This window comes from Vipera ursinii (genome assembly GCF_947247035.1).
Source record: "Vipera ursinii genome assembly, chromosome: 4".
NCBI lineage: Eukaryota > Metazoa > Chordata > Lepidosauria > Squamata > Viperidae > Vipera > Vipera ursinii.
This window is the reverse complement of record NC_139514.1, coordinates 18125027-18142660: the sequence shown is the minus strand read 5'-3', so window position 1 is coordinate 18142660 and position 17634 is coordinate 18125027.

The following is a 17634-nucleotide window of genomic DNA, read 5'->3' as shown; positions in this document are numbered from 1 at the left end:
ACGGAAGACCATCCGCAGGAGATGATGATCGGTCCATGACAGGGGCATAATAAATGGAGAGCCCCCACCAAGATCATCCAACCACCGTCTAGATAAAAAAATCAGGTCAAGAGTGTGGCCTCCCTCATGAGTTGGTTCAGAAATTACTTGCGTCAGGTCCATGGCCGTCATGGAAGCCATGAACTCCCGAGCTAGCTCAGATGAGCCTCCCAGGGATGGTAGATTGAAGTCTCCCAAAACTATAAGTTTGGGAAACTCAACCACCAACCCTGAGAGGATATCAAGCAGCTCGGGCAGGGCTGCCGCTGCACGACTAGGCGAAATGTACGTCAGCAGCAAACCCAACTGCGCCCCCGAACCAAATCTCACAAAGAGAGACTCACACCCGACTATCTGAGAAACGGTGGTCTCCCGCGGACATAAGGTCTCCCTAATAATAACCGCCACTCCCCCACCCCTACCTTGAGCTCTTGGCCGGTGCAGCACCCGGAAGCCTGGTGGGCAGAGGTCAACCAAAGGGACCCCACCCTCTGGGCCCAACCAAGTCTCCGTGATGCAAGCCAGGTCCGCCTGCTCACCCTCAACTAAATCCCTAACGAGGGGAGCTTTATTAACCACGGACCTGGCATTCAGGTACACCAGCCGGAGCTCAGGAGGCTGCACATCCTCGCTCCCGGAACCTCGGGGAAGAAGCAGAGGGTCGGAGCGCCTCACCGCTTGCAAATAGCGGGGACGGCCCTCCCGGTAACGATACGGCCCCCTGTCTATCCGCCTGCTGCCTTTCCCCGTCGTGGGAATTGATAATCCCACGACCCGCTCATGAGCCCCGGCGACAACGCCACCCCGTTCTCCCCCCGTGCCATCAGACCCAAGGCTGGTCTGAACCATGGTAGATCGGCCACCCCCCATAGCCAAACCACCGCTATCTCCCACCCCGCTCCCTAACCTTATAAAAAATTTGGATAAAAAAATAATCAGAGGCTTCCTAGAATTACATGGATAGCCCCTGCCCCTAGAGCAGATGGAGCATGATTAGAAGGTGGAGGATAGGGCTGTTAGTCCTGTCTCAACGTCAGATAATTTCTGGTCACTACAACTAATCTTTTCTAGAGCGAAAAACTTGAGGGTCTCTTATGGATCTGCCTGGGTTCCAACAAGTTCTTGGGGATTTTCTTAGTAATTTCACAAGGACGTCAGCTACCAACCTCATTCATTTTTGCCTCTGAAATGCAGAGGAAATAAGGGCATTGCAAGTGACAGAACCCAAGTGATATATCTCTAACCAAAGATCTAAACAGGCCCAGCAGATGAAATAGGAGAAGTCATAATCTAGAGCCCTGGTAGTAGAGGATAAATGATGAATGTGGTCAATCACTACTATGAACCTAAAAAGGTAAAAAGTAAAGGTTCCCCCGCATATGCGTGCTAGTCGTTTCTGACTCTAGGGGCCAGTGCTCATCTCCGTTTCAAAGCCGAAGAGCCAGTGTTTGTCCGAGGACGTCTTCGTGGTCATGTGGCCGGCATGACTAAACACCAAAGGCGCATGGAACGCTGTTACCTTCCCACCGTAGTGGTCCCTATTTTTCTACTTGCATTTTTACGTGCTTTCGAACTGCTAGGTTGGCAGAAGCTGGGACGAGTAACAGGCCCTCACTCTGTTACGCGGCACTTGGGATTCGACCTGCCAAACTGCTGACCTTCTGATCGACAAGCTCAGCATCCTAACCCACTGAGCCACCGCGTCCCTTACACTATGAACCTACATAGTGGCAAAAAGGGCAATGTAAGCAGAAGTAATTCCATGTGGAGTTGCATTGCCATGTAGTCCAGATAAGCACACCCAGGACCATTACCATTGTTGTAAAGTTACAGAATCATGGAAGTCTGAAAGTACCAATCCCATCCCTCATTTTATTTTCCCTAAAGCTAGAGAGATTCTGAAATGCTTTTGCCACTCTTCCTTCTCTGGACTCAAATTTCATTTAACAGATCTTTGTCTCGACAGTAGTTCTTCCTCCTGTTTCCCAAGGCCTTTCCCACATACTGTTACAACATCCTGTTGAAGCAGCACATCCATAACTATTATTATTATTATTATTATTATTATTATTATTATTATTATTATTATTATTATTATTATTATTATTGGTTTTTTTGTAAAAGAAAAAGGTGCCGGAACTCACACGTCATACAAACCGCCTTGCCTATCCTACAAGGTTCCATCCAAAAAAGGTGCCAGAAACTCCGTTCTGAGCATTCTATGAAAAAAGGCCATTATTATTATTATTATTATTATTATTATTATTATTTATTATTATTATTATTGATTATTATTATTATTATTCATAGCTTCTTCTGAAACAACCAGTACAATCAGTGGCTAGGGGAAGCTTTGCTCAGCTTTGATTCGTGTGCTGCTGGAGACAATAGATACTCGTGTCCATGTTATAGATTAGATCACTACTGTAAAGCATTCTACTTGGGGCTGCTCTGAAGACCACTCCAAAACTTTACTTGGTACATTGTTAGCTGGTGAAGGTTATTGACGGATACTATGTTAGTTATCAAGATTTTTCTGAGTTCAGTTCAAGCTGCTGTTGTTAACCTATGATGGTCAAATATCGAAGGGGGAGGGGAAGGAGGCTGGGGAGGACAGGACTGCTTACAGAAAAGGAGACAAAGAAGGTATGTTTCCAGATTCCAGGAGATTGCATTGTTTAATTTAAGGGACCCAGAGCTGGCCCACCAAGTTGGGATGGGCAGAGACAATTGGATAGTCAGGGAGGAGCCTATTTCTCATGTTAGTCCCCCCAAACCAGGCTACGAATTTCTGATATTTCAAAAGGCTAAAAAAACAAACAAAACCCCTCTGTAGAGCATCGGAGACTTCACTTCTTGTTGCACCAGGCTGGTTTTAACTCTGATTTTTAAAATTGGTTAATGGTTCATTTTAATTTTCCTTTTAGTAGACTTTCTTATTTTAAATGCATGTCTTAGATATTTATTTGTGCTTTTTGCCCAGACAGGACATGAATTTCATTTATGAAAGGTGGACAATAAATCACAAAATTTAGTGCTAGAAGATGCATGAAAATTGCAAGAGTGAGGATAATGCATTTGCACTTCCTCATAAAAAAGGGCAAATAAAACCATGAAATTACTTTTGCTTTTATGGCATCCCTGTTTGAATACAGAACTTGTTAGAGCTTATTGGAAGTTATGATATTCACATATAGAAATAAAATTAAGAAGAATTTACAGTATTGCTGCTTACCCCCCCCCTTCTTTTCAATTTTGTACAATTATTGGGGACAGCATTGAGAAATCCCTGCAGTTTTGTTGGCAAGGTTTCACAACTGGTTGCCATTGCCTCCTTCCTGTTGTTGTTGTTAGCTGCGAAGTCGTGTCCGACTCATCGCGACCCTATGGACAACATTCCTCCAGGCCTTCCTGCCTTCTACCATCTTCTGGAGTCCATTTAAGCTCACGCCTACTGCTTCAGTGACTCCATCCAGCCACCTCATTCTCTGTCGTCCCCTTCTTCTCTTGCCCTCGATCTTTCCCAGCATGAGGCTCTTCTCCAGTGAGTCCTTCCTTCTCATTAGGTGGCCAAAGTATTTGAGTTTCATCTTCAGGATCTGGCCTTCTAAAGAGCAGTCAGGATTGATCTCCTCTAGGACTGACCGGTTTGATCGCCTTGCAGTCCAAGGGACTCGCAGGAGTCTTCTCCAACACCATAGTTCAAAGGCCTCAATTCTTTGGCGCTCAGCCTTTCTTATGGTCCAACTTTCACTGCCATACATTGCAACTGGGAAGACCATAGCCTTGACTATACGCCTCCTTCCTAGAGCTGAGATAAAGTGACTGGCCTGAGATAAAGTCATCCATGCCTAAGGCAGAACTAGAACTCATTGTCTCCAGTCAAATATTGGTTACACTATACTAAATCGCCTTTTGCTGCTGCTTAAATGCATTTAATTCTTGGACTTGTTCAGGTATAATTATTTTTCTTATATAGCTATGTAGGAATGTGCTGCTTTGATACAGAGAAACCTGTTTATTTTAACAGAATGCAGTGATTCAGCTGCGATTTGATCTAGTTTCAATAACTTTGAAAGTTGCATGAACTACTGTTATCTCATGCATCAGAAATAATCAATATATACAAACTGACAATAAGTTTGCTTTAGTTATTTTTACTTTATTTTCCAACTTAGTACGCAGAAAACCTTTTCTTTTCAATATCTTCTTCACATTCTCAAACATTTCTCAGCATTCTGGGCTTTTTCATCTGAACCTGAAAACCATTTAAGGATGTTGAGTTTCCTCATATTTTTTCTGCTTAAATATGATATTTTCCATATATTCAGTATGCTAAGTAGAGTTGAAGTTTACTGTTTCTTCATTTGAATTACTCTGATTTTTTGCCATTAATCATGCTTTGATTACTTTTCACCATTTATTCTGATTTAATTACCACAGTCAATTATATTGCAGTGTTTCATTTATTGTCCTTTAATGCATGCATCTTTATATATTATCATTATTTTTTTTCAGAATTTCTCATATTTTTGCTTATCGGTCTTAAACTGATACTTCCCAAATGCTGTTTTGTTACAATGGACAGCTTCCTGGAGCAAAACAAGGTAAAAGGAGCTAAAGCAACAAGTAGTTTTTAATTGAATTACAATATTTAGGCTTTTTTATTGTCTGACAGCTGTTCCTATTATTGCCATATCTATAGAGCTTTGTTGAAAAATTGGCAAGACTACTATCAAAAGCAAGAAAACAAAAGTGGCTCTTCCATACTTCTTTAATTAATTAAATTTATATGCTACCCATCTTACTTTGAAAGGCAACATGTGTTAATTGGCATGCAAAATCTCTTATTTAGATAAAATAGCATTTTGATTGAAATTTAAACTATGCAGCAGCAAAGACAGCATCTGAATAAACTAAATTCAAATAAACTTGGTTGTTGAAGAAGATTCTTGAGCCAGCTTTGTAGACAACCAAGAAAGAAAGCAATGAATCATCAAACAAATCAACCCAGAAGTCCCACTTGGGGCACAAATGACCAGACTCAAATTATTCTACTTCAGACACATTATACAAAGACCCAATTCTCCAGAGAAGACTCTAATGCTGGGAAACATGGAAGGAAAAAGAAGAAGGACAGGATCAGCAGCAAGGTAGACGGACTCAGTTATAGTGGTGATGGTACACTACTGGAAGTCCTGAAAGACCAAATGAGGGATAAATCGTCATGGAGAAAATATCCATATGGGGTTGTTAAGTGTTGAATATCAAAATTCAAATTTATTGAAGGATTTTTTTGTAATGTGTTTATGATGACACATGATATAATGACATTTTAAACTTAACAACGGCCAAATGATAATAATGTCAACTGTAATATTCAGTACAATTTTGTGCAAACTACATGTACATTATCTATCTATCTATCATCTATCTATCTATCTATCTATCTATCTATCTATCTATCTATCTATCTATCATCTATCTATCTATCTATCTATCTATCTCTAATCTCTGTCTCTCTATGTCTATCTATCTATCTATCTATCTATCTATCTATCTATCTATCTATTTATCTATCATCATCTATCTAGCATATGCATCTAGATTTGCACAAGAAGTCTTTATGCATACAATTTAGCTATTAATTGCATTTTCTCTTTTTATTTTTTAATATTTCTTCTTTTCCCTCTTTGCTGTGTTCTGTTACATAAAATCTAAGGAACTCTTAATTTAATAAATGAAATAAATTATAAATATTTTATAATCATGAAGTCAAGAAAAGAAATGTAATTTAGTGGTAAAGCAATATATTCCAGAGTGCTCAAACTCTGGGACCCAATTGTCTGTTCCAATGGAATGTTTCCTGCAGCTCATGGATGGCCTGGTAGAAAAATATAGAATGAAGGAAATGGAAATTGCTATTGCATTCATGGACTTCTTAAAGGTATTGACAGACAGTCCTTGACTTACAACCACTAGTTTAGTTTGAATTTACAATAGCACTGAAAATAGTGACTTATGACTGGTTTTCACACCTATCATCATTGCAGTACTCCCATGGACACGTGATAAAAATTTGGGCACTTGGCAACTGGCATGTATTTATGACAGTTGCACTGTCCTGGGGTCATGTGATCACCATTTGTAAGCTTCCTAGCTGGATTCTAACAAGCAAACTCAAGAGAGGGAAACAGAATTGCTTAATGACTGCATGATTCACTTAACAACTGCAGTTATTTGCTTAACAATTGTGGCAAAAATGGTTCTATTCACTACTTTGGGGAGTATATCTTACAGCAGCGCCCCCACCAACCTTTTGGGTACCAGGGACTGGTTCCATGGAAAGGTTTTTCTGCAGATTGCAGGGGTGGCGGTTTTGTGTGCTGTCTGCATCCCGTGGACGGGGCTTCGCTTGTTTGCGCAGCCCGGTTTCTGGTACACTGTGGACCAGTGCCAGTCAATGGATGGGGGGTTGGAGACCCCTGTCCCAGAGAGCAACTACTGCTGAGAAAAATCAGGATTCAGAGCCATATTTTTAGAGGGATTTACTCACAAACATTTGGAGTTGTTCAGATCCAAGAAATAACCTTTTCTAATGAAAGCTAGACATAAAAAATGTGGGATTGCATTTATGTATAATATCACATTCTTTCTTGAAATAAATGAGAAGCTGCATGTGCCATCTACGGCCAGGAGCCGTATATTAATTAACAGTATGATTTGATCATCTGTGCAACAAAAATAAATGATTGCTCTTGTTAATGAAATAATGGTCTTGTTAATGGGATAATTCCAGATAAATGAATCAGTCTACGCATTGAATTATCACACTGATGGATGATTTGGCTTTTCCTGGAGCATGGTATGAAACCTTGCTTAAATAAGAATGAATAAAACATTTTTTAAAAAAAAATCTGCTCAGAACAAATGTAGAAATATTTTCCCACTCAAAAGCATGCCATACAATATAGTTGTTCCTAACCACCTATATGGTAGAGGTGGATTCAGCAGTCTCTAAATCAAGGATGTCCATTACAAAACGAATCCCACTCAGCTTCAAGGCTGCCAAGTGCCCTACCAATATGGGTAGGAGAAAGAACCTTGAATTTAAACACGCTGGAATTTAAATTATTGATGTTTTTGCATTAGCAATATGCAAACAATCGGTTTATAAGATTTTGTTCTTCTCTACAATAAAGATCTTAAATTATCAGAACCCCATATGAGACTTTTCAGACAAGTCTAGCCAAGGAATCTAGCTAAGTTGTGGAAACAGCAATTTATGGCTGAGCCCAGATTAGGATGTCTGACAGATACTAATGAAGATGTAAACTATCACTACTAGCTGACTCCAGTCTTCCAAGAGATAGCATCTTCCAAGACAAGTACATATTTTCCTTAGGTACGCAGGTATAAGGTGCTGATGGAAACTGCCTTGTGTTGTCTTTCTAGCTTAGTAATCTGAAGGCAGATCATAGCACAGATCTTCCTCATCACTTCCCTGATTCTTTCTAACCAGAGATTCATTTTGGAATATTCTGCTTTATCAATGAATCTCAGGTAAGTGTGCACTGGATGAAACCCTTAAGAGATTGTAATTAAAACAGAAAATCTAAGAGAGAGAGAAAAAAAACACTTATAAAACTATGGTAGAGAAGTATTCCAGGTAGATTATGGGGAGATATTTAACTTTAATTTTTCCTATAAAATATTTTTCTGTAATAAAGGCTATCTTTTTTTTTAAATTAAGGTTCTGACCTTAATCAGAGCTGTTAACATTGTTCCCTAGTAATGATTGGCTATGCCTAAAGCCATCTGGAGTGTGAAGTTTTAATCCATCTGTTTAAATGTTCTAGTGAAAGTGTTGTACATATGAAGTCTTTGAATTGTGAAAATGTTGGCCTCACTTTCTTATGTATATCAATGTATCTGAAAAGCACAGATATTTTCCCCAAATGTTGTGACTCATAAAAGGAAGGATGTTCTCCACTAACTTCTCCAGGAGATTTTAAATATGGTGTCCACTTACATCTACTGTTTTTAGGATTTACGCATTTTCCTGATGGTGAAAAAAAAATAGCCAGCCTTAGAAATAGGGATCTGAGGGTCCATCTTGCCATTTGTCAGCTCTTGACATAATGTAAGCCGAATTCAAAGATTGTACACAAAGGCAACCGTGCTGCTGGGTTGAGTTTTTGTTTTTGTTGTTGTTTTTACATCTCACACAACTACAAAGATGGAACAAACTTCAGCTGACAATAATTTACCTTTGGTACAGTTCTTAATACTATAGTAAACACGCTTGACAATAACCTTATTAATACATACAATAGTGAGAAATATGAGAATCTTGCGCTGTTGAGAACTTCAACTTCCTCAGACACTAAACCAATAGGGAAAGATAATCGGAGTTGTGATTTTGAGAAGGGATGTCTAAGATAAGTCTTAGATTTTAGATTCTGCAGTAAATACAATGACTATACTGGGTTTTTTTTTTATGTTCGGTATATCATCCATAGAGGGACGCGGTGGCTCAGTGGGTTAGGATGCTGAGCTTGTCGATCAGAAGGTCGGCAGTTTGGTGGGTCGAATCCCGAGTGCCGCGTAGCAGAGTGAGTGCCTGTTACTCGTCCCAGCTTCTGCCAACCTAGCACTTCGAAAGCACATAAAAATGCAAGTAGAAAAATAGGGACCACTACAGTGGGAAGGTAACAGCGTTCCATGTGCCTTTGGCATCTAGACATGCCAGCCACATGACCACAGAGACGTCCTTGGACAAGCGTTGGCTCTTCAGCTTTGAAACGGAGATGAGCACCGGCCTCTAGAGTTAGAAATGACTAGCACACATGCGCGAGGGAACCTTTACCTTTACCTTATATCATCCATGTCCATCAAATTGTTTCTTTTATAGAGGAGCCCTTACTTTCATCTCTCTTTTGCTGCTACAGTATGTACACAAAAGTTGGAATAACCAAACTTCAGGACTATCCATGGCAAATACACACAGTATATTTCCAGTAACCCTGGGAAGTACTATGATGTTTGTTGTTATAGATATAGTATTTGGATTGTTGATATTAAGTCCTCTGGCTATTCATTTCTCTATTTCTTAGTGTCTGCCCGCTTTTTGCTTTCTTTGTTCTTCTACCAATTAAATATTTTGATGTTTGCTGATGTTTATTAAAGAAACTTTAAGCTATATGCCTCTTTTTTGCTGGCGTAATTGAGTGTTGTTTCTGCTTGCTCTGATCTGGAATTGACTGGGTATGTGCTGGGGTTAAAACTAAACTGGAAATTACTCACTGTAATTTTCTAGCACTTGTCACATTAATATGTAATGGCAGGCTTGAAAAATATCTAGAGAATATCTATAGCAAAATGATTCTTAAAAATAGCAATATGAAAAGGGGGGAGGGATACTAATGTGTGCATACCAATAGGTCTTATTGTGGTAGTATGCAGATACAGGATTTTGTTAACTTTTCTACACCTGGAGCTAGCATTATTTTTCACTATCTCCATCCTACAATTTTCCTGACAGATCGAACAATTAGTCAGTGGAACAATTTGCCTCCAGAAGTTGTGAGTACTCCAATACTGGAGATTTTTAAGAAAAGATTGGACAACCTTTTGTCTGAAATGGTGTAGGGTTTTCTGCCTAAGCAGGGGGTTGGACTAGAAAACCTCAAAGGACCCTTCCAACTCTGCATTCGGTTATTTCTGTTAAGTCCAGATCCTAACCAAGGCACCATCCAATTCTCAAACAACTTGGCTCAGTTTTCTTTCTCTTATTTAACAAATTTATGTTGCTGCTGACGTTCTGCATCTAAGAAATTTTGAGTGACAAACAGAAATAAACATAACTATACTATACCCAATCATATTAAGAGAAAGTGGGTGGAGCCCCTAAAATGACATTATTTATATATCATACAAAACTCCGTCTATGCCAGACTGCCACCTTCTTACAAACATAACTGTGGATTCCTCTATTTTTCAGTCTTTTTTTGATTTAGATTTTTTTTAAATTTTTTAATCAGGTATTCCTACACACCAGTTAGTGGGATTTCCAATCTGAGGTGGGGGTAGGAGCAGTGGGGCCCAATTTTACTTACCATTCATGGGTCAGCCTGGGCTTTTTGGACCTGTAGGACTCTAATATGAAGGCGTTCTTCAGGAGATACTGTTGCACAAAAATCACTGGAAGAACAAGCTGGCAGATTCTGGGGTGAGAATATTGGGTATGAGCAAATTATTATGGTTAATATTCAAGGTGTTAGCTGTTCGTTACAAAGCCCTTCAGGGCATGGGGCCAAGATACTTCAAAGTCCATCTCTCTCTGATTCTCTCTATCCATCCTACTCGACCTGCAAGAAGGAGTATGCTTCAAGTTGTTGCTATTGGTTTTCTATTTTATTGTATGTTGCCCAGAATCAATGAGAGTCAGGCAGAATAAAACCGAGTGAATGAATGAATGCCTTTCAGTGGCAGCACCCATCTTCTGTAACAACTGAGCATCTGAGATTAGACTGATCCCTATCTTGCTGAACTGAAGGAATAGGCTATTTGGCCACATAGAGTCCATTGGAGTTGTGTGACCAAAAAGTTTGAATGAATGAATGAATGAATGAATGAATGAATGAATGGTTACGTACTGTCATGTTCCTGTCCTAAGTTTTTTTTAATAATCATTATTTACAAGACCCCCCTTTGGAAGTGCTATCTGCCTATCAAATGAATGCATCTCACCTAGATGACTGAAAGCAGCTGTGGCAGCTAAAATCATAATTCAGGGAACTCTTTATAAGCATTAGTGAATAGATATACATTTTCAATTTTTCACCTTTATGCTATTATTGCACAATGTCTCACAGGCCCAAGACTGTTACTTTAATCACAGTGTATAATATTCCCACTTCTATCTCTGTGATCCTTGAAAAAGATCAAGAGTACTCAACTGTGAAATGATTTGCTAAAACAAGGGGATATAAATAACTGCATGAGAGGAAGCTGGTTTTCAACACAGGGATTGCCCCTGTCTCTCCATATTGCTCTCCTGCCTTATGAGATACAACTCTGAATACATTCTGAAATACAGTATTAAGATTCAGGCTGAGACTTCATGCAGAGACATCCAGACAGAGACATCCAGACAGAGACATCCAGAATTCACTCATTAAATCCCAACTTTTCCTGTCATTCTCTTAATGCTCCCCCCAAATTTTTTTTTAAAAAAAGTTTTTTCACTTTGGCCACACTGGTGAAATCTTGCTTTTTTTTCCCTCCTCCCCTCCCAGACATTAAATATCCCATCTTCTTTTACAATGGTCTTTTATGTTAAAAAAAATGTGTGTAGTTGCTCACTGTGGAAATTGCCAGTGGCTCATGCTGTTTCTATCAGGGAGAACATTAAAACTCTCCGCTAAATGGGAAATGGTGATTCACTTAGCAAAGGTTAATGCCTTCCTGCTGGAGTTCATGTCATCTGAGACCATTGCCTTTTATTAACATGATCATTTCCCCCAGCTACCAGGGAAGATTATAGAACAAAGAGAAAACATTGTCTGCTTGTAAATATGAAGCTAAACCTAGGTAGGATTTTCAAAGTAGAGAAGTGGAAGAGTTCTCTTTTCTTTTCTAGCCTTCGTTTTTAAAATGTTTAAGTGGGTATATTTCTTCTAATACAAAAATAAGGACTTTCTCACCTCCTGAAGCATTTGTTTGAGAAATGCCTTGGGTGATTATCCCATTGTTATTCATGATCAGGTTTTTCTTAAACCACAGTTCCTTTCCTAATTTTGTTTTATTTAAATCTCAGTGGATGAATTGGATTGGGATTTCACACTTTCAGCCAGACTATTAGAGTGTTTATTAAGGAATGGCTTTTATAGTTCGGAAAGATATAGCAACCACAGCACTTGACTATAGTTTAATCAGTGATTGAATAATATCAGTTAAACTTTGGGATATTCTTTAATACAATTATCATCCAAGGTTGTTTTCTTGTCTTCAAGTCACTGTTGATTACTGGGAACTGCCTGGACTAGCCCCTGCAGTTTCCCATTGTCTCCTTCCTAAGACTGAGAGAGAGGTACTACCCTAAGGGGGGGGGTCTATGGTAATTCGCTGTGGTCAACTCGCCATGGCCAACTTGCCACAGGACAACTTGTTGCTGGACAAAAGAATAACAAAGAAATTGTGGAAAAGAATCATTAAAGAAAGGATGCAAAAGGATGGACAGAATGAAATGTGGTCGACAAAAATTAAAATATTTTTTTTATTTAAATAATTAAATAGAACTGTTAAACTGTTCCACAGTGAATTGTCTCATGGCAAGTTGGCTGTGACGAGTTGTCCTGTGGCAAGTTGGCCCCAGTGAGTTGTCCCGTGGCAAGTTGTCCCATTCCTGCCCCAAGGTTACCCAGGTGATTTTGTCTTAAGTCAGGACTAGAACTCATGGTCTCCTGTTTCTAGCCTACACCAAAACTGTCTCACCTTATGTCTCAACTACCCATGTAGAAAAAGAGGAGGTTAATGAATTTAATTGGATTATATGGATTAGGAAACCCATATGAACCAAGCAAATACCGGCGGACAATACCCGGGGGGGGGCTTCTCTGTGGGTGCGCCGGCCCTTTGGAACCAGCTGCCTGTAGAGCTTAGGACTGCCCCTGACCTTCGCTCATTCCACTGGGACCTGAAGACCTGGCTCTTCGAGCTTTCTGGCCTGGACTGAGAGTATTAACTGGGGTTTTAATTGTATTTTAATTATAATTGGGGTTTTTAGTTCAAGGTTAGTGTAATCATTTTGTTTTTAATTTTTGTAACTTCTTGTATTGTTTTTAAAATACCTTGTGAACCGCCCTGAGTCCTACGGGAGAAGGGCGGTATATAAGTCTAATAAAATAAATAAATGATTTATTAATTTCTGCCCATGCAAAAATATCTTCACAGGTAATGTGGTCTTTTAACAAACCAAATTATGCTTGTATGTATGGGCATCACCAGATAGAATACATAGAAATAAAATTAATAAAATTAATTGTATTATTGCTAAAAGAAGGGCTCAGTTATAGTATCTAACTTATGGCCAGGACATAAGTTTGACTCTGACTGTGGACAGAAATTGCTCATTCGCAACTTCCAAGTTAAGCTAAAATAGCAGCAGCAGAGGCCAGTCAGTTTCCATGATATACGGGTAGCCTTCACTGACTGCAATTGGGACTGGACAACTCTGTCAGTAAACAACACGGCTATGAAGTGAAAAGTCACATGACCACGCCTCATGACATCAGTTCATCGGTTCTGACTGTGGTTCTTCAGCAAATCACTGCAGGTTGTTAAGTGCAAGGCCACATGACTGCAACTTGCAACTTCCTACCAGCTTCCTCATTGAATTTGCTTGTCAGAAGGCGGCCATGAAGATCAGAAATAATGATGGTGTAATTGCAGGACACTATGACCATCATAAATGTGTGCCAGTTGCCAAGCACCTGAATTGCAATTGCATGACCCCAGAGACACTGCGACAGCAACAATTTTGCGGACAAGTTGTAAATCTTCTTTTTTCAGCTCCATTGTAAATTTGACCAGTTGCTGAACAAGTGGTTGGTGAGTGAGGACAACCTGTATCCATCACTTTCAAGGAGAATATCAGGAATTGCTGTGAAGTCCTTTAAATTCGTTGATACAGAACCTGAAGAACTGTGGAATGAAATGAAAGAAATGGATGAAAGAATGAAAATGGAAAGAGACTGCCAAATATCACAAAAATTGAGGTCAAAACAAATTGTGAAAATTGCCAAGAAGAGAAGCTAAAGTAAATAGTAATCTTAGGAAAAAACTTAACAAAGAGTTTCAGAGAACTATTAGAAGAGACAATTAGTAATATGACAACATCTGTACAGACTTTGAAATGGAAACAAGCCATGGGAAAAATAGAAAAAGTCTTTCAAAAGATCTCTAAACTCAGAAGTTCCCTTCTCAAACTGGAATGCTAAAGTATGCCTATGAACTGGTAGCAAACTGATCCAAAGAATATCAAATAAAGAGGGAAGGAGTTTAATGAAATACAACACAGATTAGGGCCTTACATGGAAAAATAGATGCCAGATGTTCAAACTGGCTTAAGAAAAAGCTGAGGAACATGAAAGACGATTGCGTGCTGAATAAGCAAAAGAATACCAAAAATATCAATATGTGCTTTACTGATAATAGAAAGGCCCTTGGTTGTGTTGGTTATATTAAACTGTGGAATGTGTTTAAAATGTGTTTACATAAAACCTCATATTGAGATATGTGTCCTGTGCTGTTTTAAATTCTGTACTCAGAAGGAGCGTCCACCTCAATTCTCTAGTGTAAAATTCAAGACAAAAATTCTGAACCCACAGAATATATCATTTTTGAAAATGGATTTTTTCATTAATAGTGACACTTTGCCTGGTTCATTTGTCATCGCAAATACAGGAGACTCTATTCTAAATCTGTGACAGCCCAAGAAGCCATTAATCCCAAGGAACTATAAATGATTTCCAAAATGGAAGGCTGATATGGGCAAATATTGTAAAAATACTCTCTATGTAGAAATAAATTCCGTATTTGGGTACACATCATGCTGTAATTGGTTTTGAATTATTGACCCTGTCATATCACATTTATTTTCTTCTGCAGAATGTACATGGATAAAATATATCTTCCTTAGCATCTCAGCTTATACAGTTGAGAGATGAGGTTTGGAAATTTGCCTTTTCTTGATTTTATTGCTTGCTTGTGAAAAGATAAGTGTTTATAAGTGTATCTCCTTGAAAGATACATACTTGTTTCATAACATTTCAGCTTGGTATCCTCCTTGACATTTCCTTGTGACACTTGTCTTCTCCCAAAACACCTTCAAAATTATCATGGTAAATTGAACCTTTTGGTTTAAATGGATACTTAAAAACTGAGTAACCCATAAACTCTGCTAAGTGCAAGAGGATCCCAGAAATTTGAACTGATAACTGAGGGAAAGGACAAAGTAATGCCTCCCCATTATTTATACAAAATCTCAAGTATTTTTATGTTCTTTTGACACTGGAAACGAGCCAGTGTCCTCACTGCACCTTTCTTAGGAGGCAGGGCAATTGTTTAGTAAAAATAACTCAGCCATCTGATATCTCTCTATTACTCTCCATTGCTTCCAACAGGAAAAAAATTAAAAAATAATCTTATTAATGGGATGGAATAAGTTGGGTTGGAATGGAATAGAATGGAATATTCTGGGAGAACATGGCTGATTGGATAGAATCCTGATTCCCTTTATAGCAAAGCTGTTTAAATTTTGGTGGACGGGGATAACAGAATAACAGAGTTGGAAGGGACCGTGAAGGTCTTTTAGTCTAATTCCCTGAAAGCAGGAGACGTTCATACCATTTCAAACAAATGGTTGTCCAATCTCCTCTTAAAAACTTCCAGAGATGGAGCATCCACAACATCTGAAGGCAAACCATTCCATTGATTAATTGTTTGGTCAGGAAATTTATCGTTTCTACATTGGTTCTCTCTTTGATTAGTATTTTGAGGCAATGTCTTTGGCATTAATCAGATTTTGCCTTTTGTTGTAATAAATTATATTTACCTATTTATCTGTCAAAAATGGCTACTATAATGGGTTTGGGAATCTTTGCTTTGAAATGATTAAACTTCATTGAGGAACTGTGGAATTAAATGAAAGAAGGCAGCAAATTGGTAAAGTTGCTTTATTAGATACTTTATTGGAAATATAGCTAATGTTTGGGATTGGGATTTAATTTTTCATTCATTTTTCAGGACAATAGTATTACTGTACTCTGTAATATAACCACGATTGGGTGGTCACTGACCTTGAGCCAGACATCCTAGAATGTGAAGTGAAATGGGCCATAAGAAATCTGAGCAACAACAAAGCTAGTGGAGGTGACAATATTCCAGCTGAGCTATTCAAAATCTTAAAAGATGATGCAATGCCAAAGAATGTTCAAACTATCGCACCATTGCACTTGGTGGAGCAGTGGGCTGATGCCTCCTTAAGTAACACCAGCTGCCTGCAATTAGTGCAGGTTCGCATCCCACCAGGCTCAAGGTTGACTCGGCCTTCCATCCTTCCGAGGTAGGTAAAATGAGGACCCAGATTGTTGGGGGCAATAAGTTAACTTTGTAAAAATGCCGCTTGGGCCCCCCCGAAAGCCTTAATAAGCAGGTATATACATAGAATGAAGGCTATTGCTAAGCACATTGTGCTTTAGATTGTAAGCCGCCCTGAGTCTTCGGAGAAGGGCGGGATATAAATGGGATTAAAAAAAATTCACATGCTAGTAAAGTTATGCTTAAAATCCTACAAGCTAGACTCCAGCAGTATGTGGATCGAGAACTATCAGAAGTACAGGCAGGATTTCAAAGAGAGAGGAACTAGAGATCAAATTGCCAACATATGCTGGATCATGGAGAAAGCTAGGGAGTTCCAGAAAAACATCTGCTTCATTGACTATGCTAAAGGCTTTGATTGTGTGGATCACAACAAATTGTGGCAAGTTCTTAAAGAGATGGGAGTACCAGACCATGTTATTTGTCTCCTGAAAATATGCGGGTCAAGAAGCAACAGTGAGAACTGGACACGGAACCACTGATTGGTTCAAAATTGGGAAAGGAGTCCTGTCAACCTGCCTATTTAGCTTATATGCAGAGCATATAATTCCTGGCAAATAGATGGGGAAGAAATGGAGGTAGTGACAGATTTTATTTTTCTGGGCTCCAAGATCATTGCAGATGGGGACCGCAGCCAAGAAATTAAAAGATGCTTGCTCATGGAAGGAAAGCTATGGCAAATCTAGACAGCATACTAAAAAGCAGACAGCATACTAAAAAGGTTGACTCAGCCTTCCATCCTTCCGAGGTAGGTAAAATGAGGACCCAGATTGTTGGGGCAATTAAGCTGACTTTGTAATAATGCCACTTGGGGGGTGTATGAAAGCCCTAATAAGCAGGCATATACATAGAATGAAGGCTACTGCTAAGCTTGTAAGCCGCCCTGAGTCTTCGGAGAAGGGCGGGATATAAATGGAATTAAAATAAATAAATAAATAAATAAATATATAAATAAAAAGCATCACACTACCAACAAAAGTGTGTATAGTCAAGGCTATGGTTTTCCCAGTTCCAATGTATGGCAGTGAAAGTTGGACCATAAGAAAGGTTGAGCCCCAAAGAATTGAGGCCTTTGAACTGTGGTGCTGAAGAAGTCTCCTGGGAGTCCTTTGGACTGCAAGGCGTTCAAACGGGTCAGTTCTAGAGGAAGATCAACCTTGACTGCTCTTTAGAAGGCCAGATCCTGAAGTTGAAACTCAAATACTTTGGTCACCTAATAAGAAGGAAGGACTCACTGGAGAAGAGCCTAATACTGGGGAAGATTGAGGGCAATAGAAGAAGGGGACGACAGAGAATGAGGTGGCTGGATGGAGTCTCTGAAGCAGTGGGCGTGAGCTTAAATGGACTCCAGAAGATGGTAGAGACAGGAAGGCCTGGAGGAACGTTGTCCATGTGGTCGCAATGGGTCGGACACGACTTCACAACTAAGAA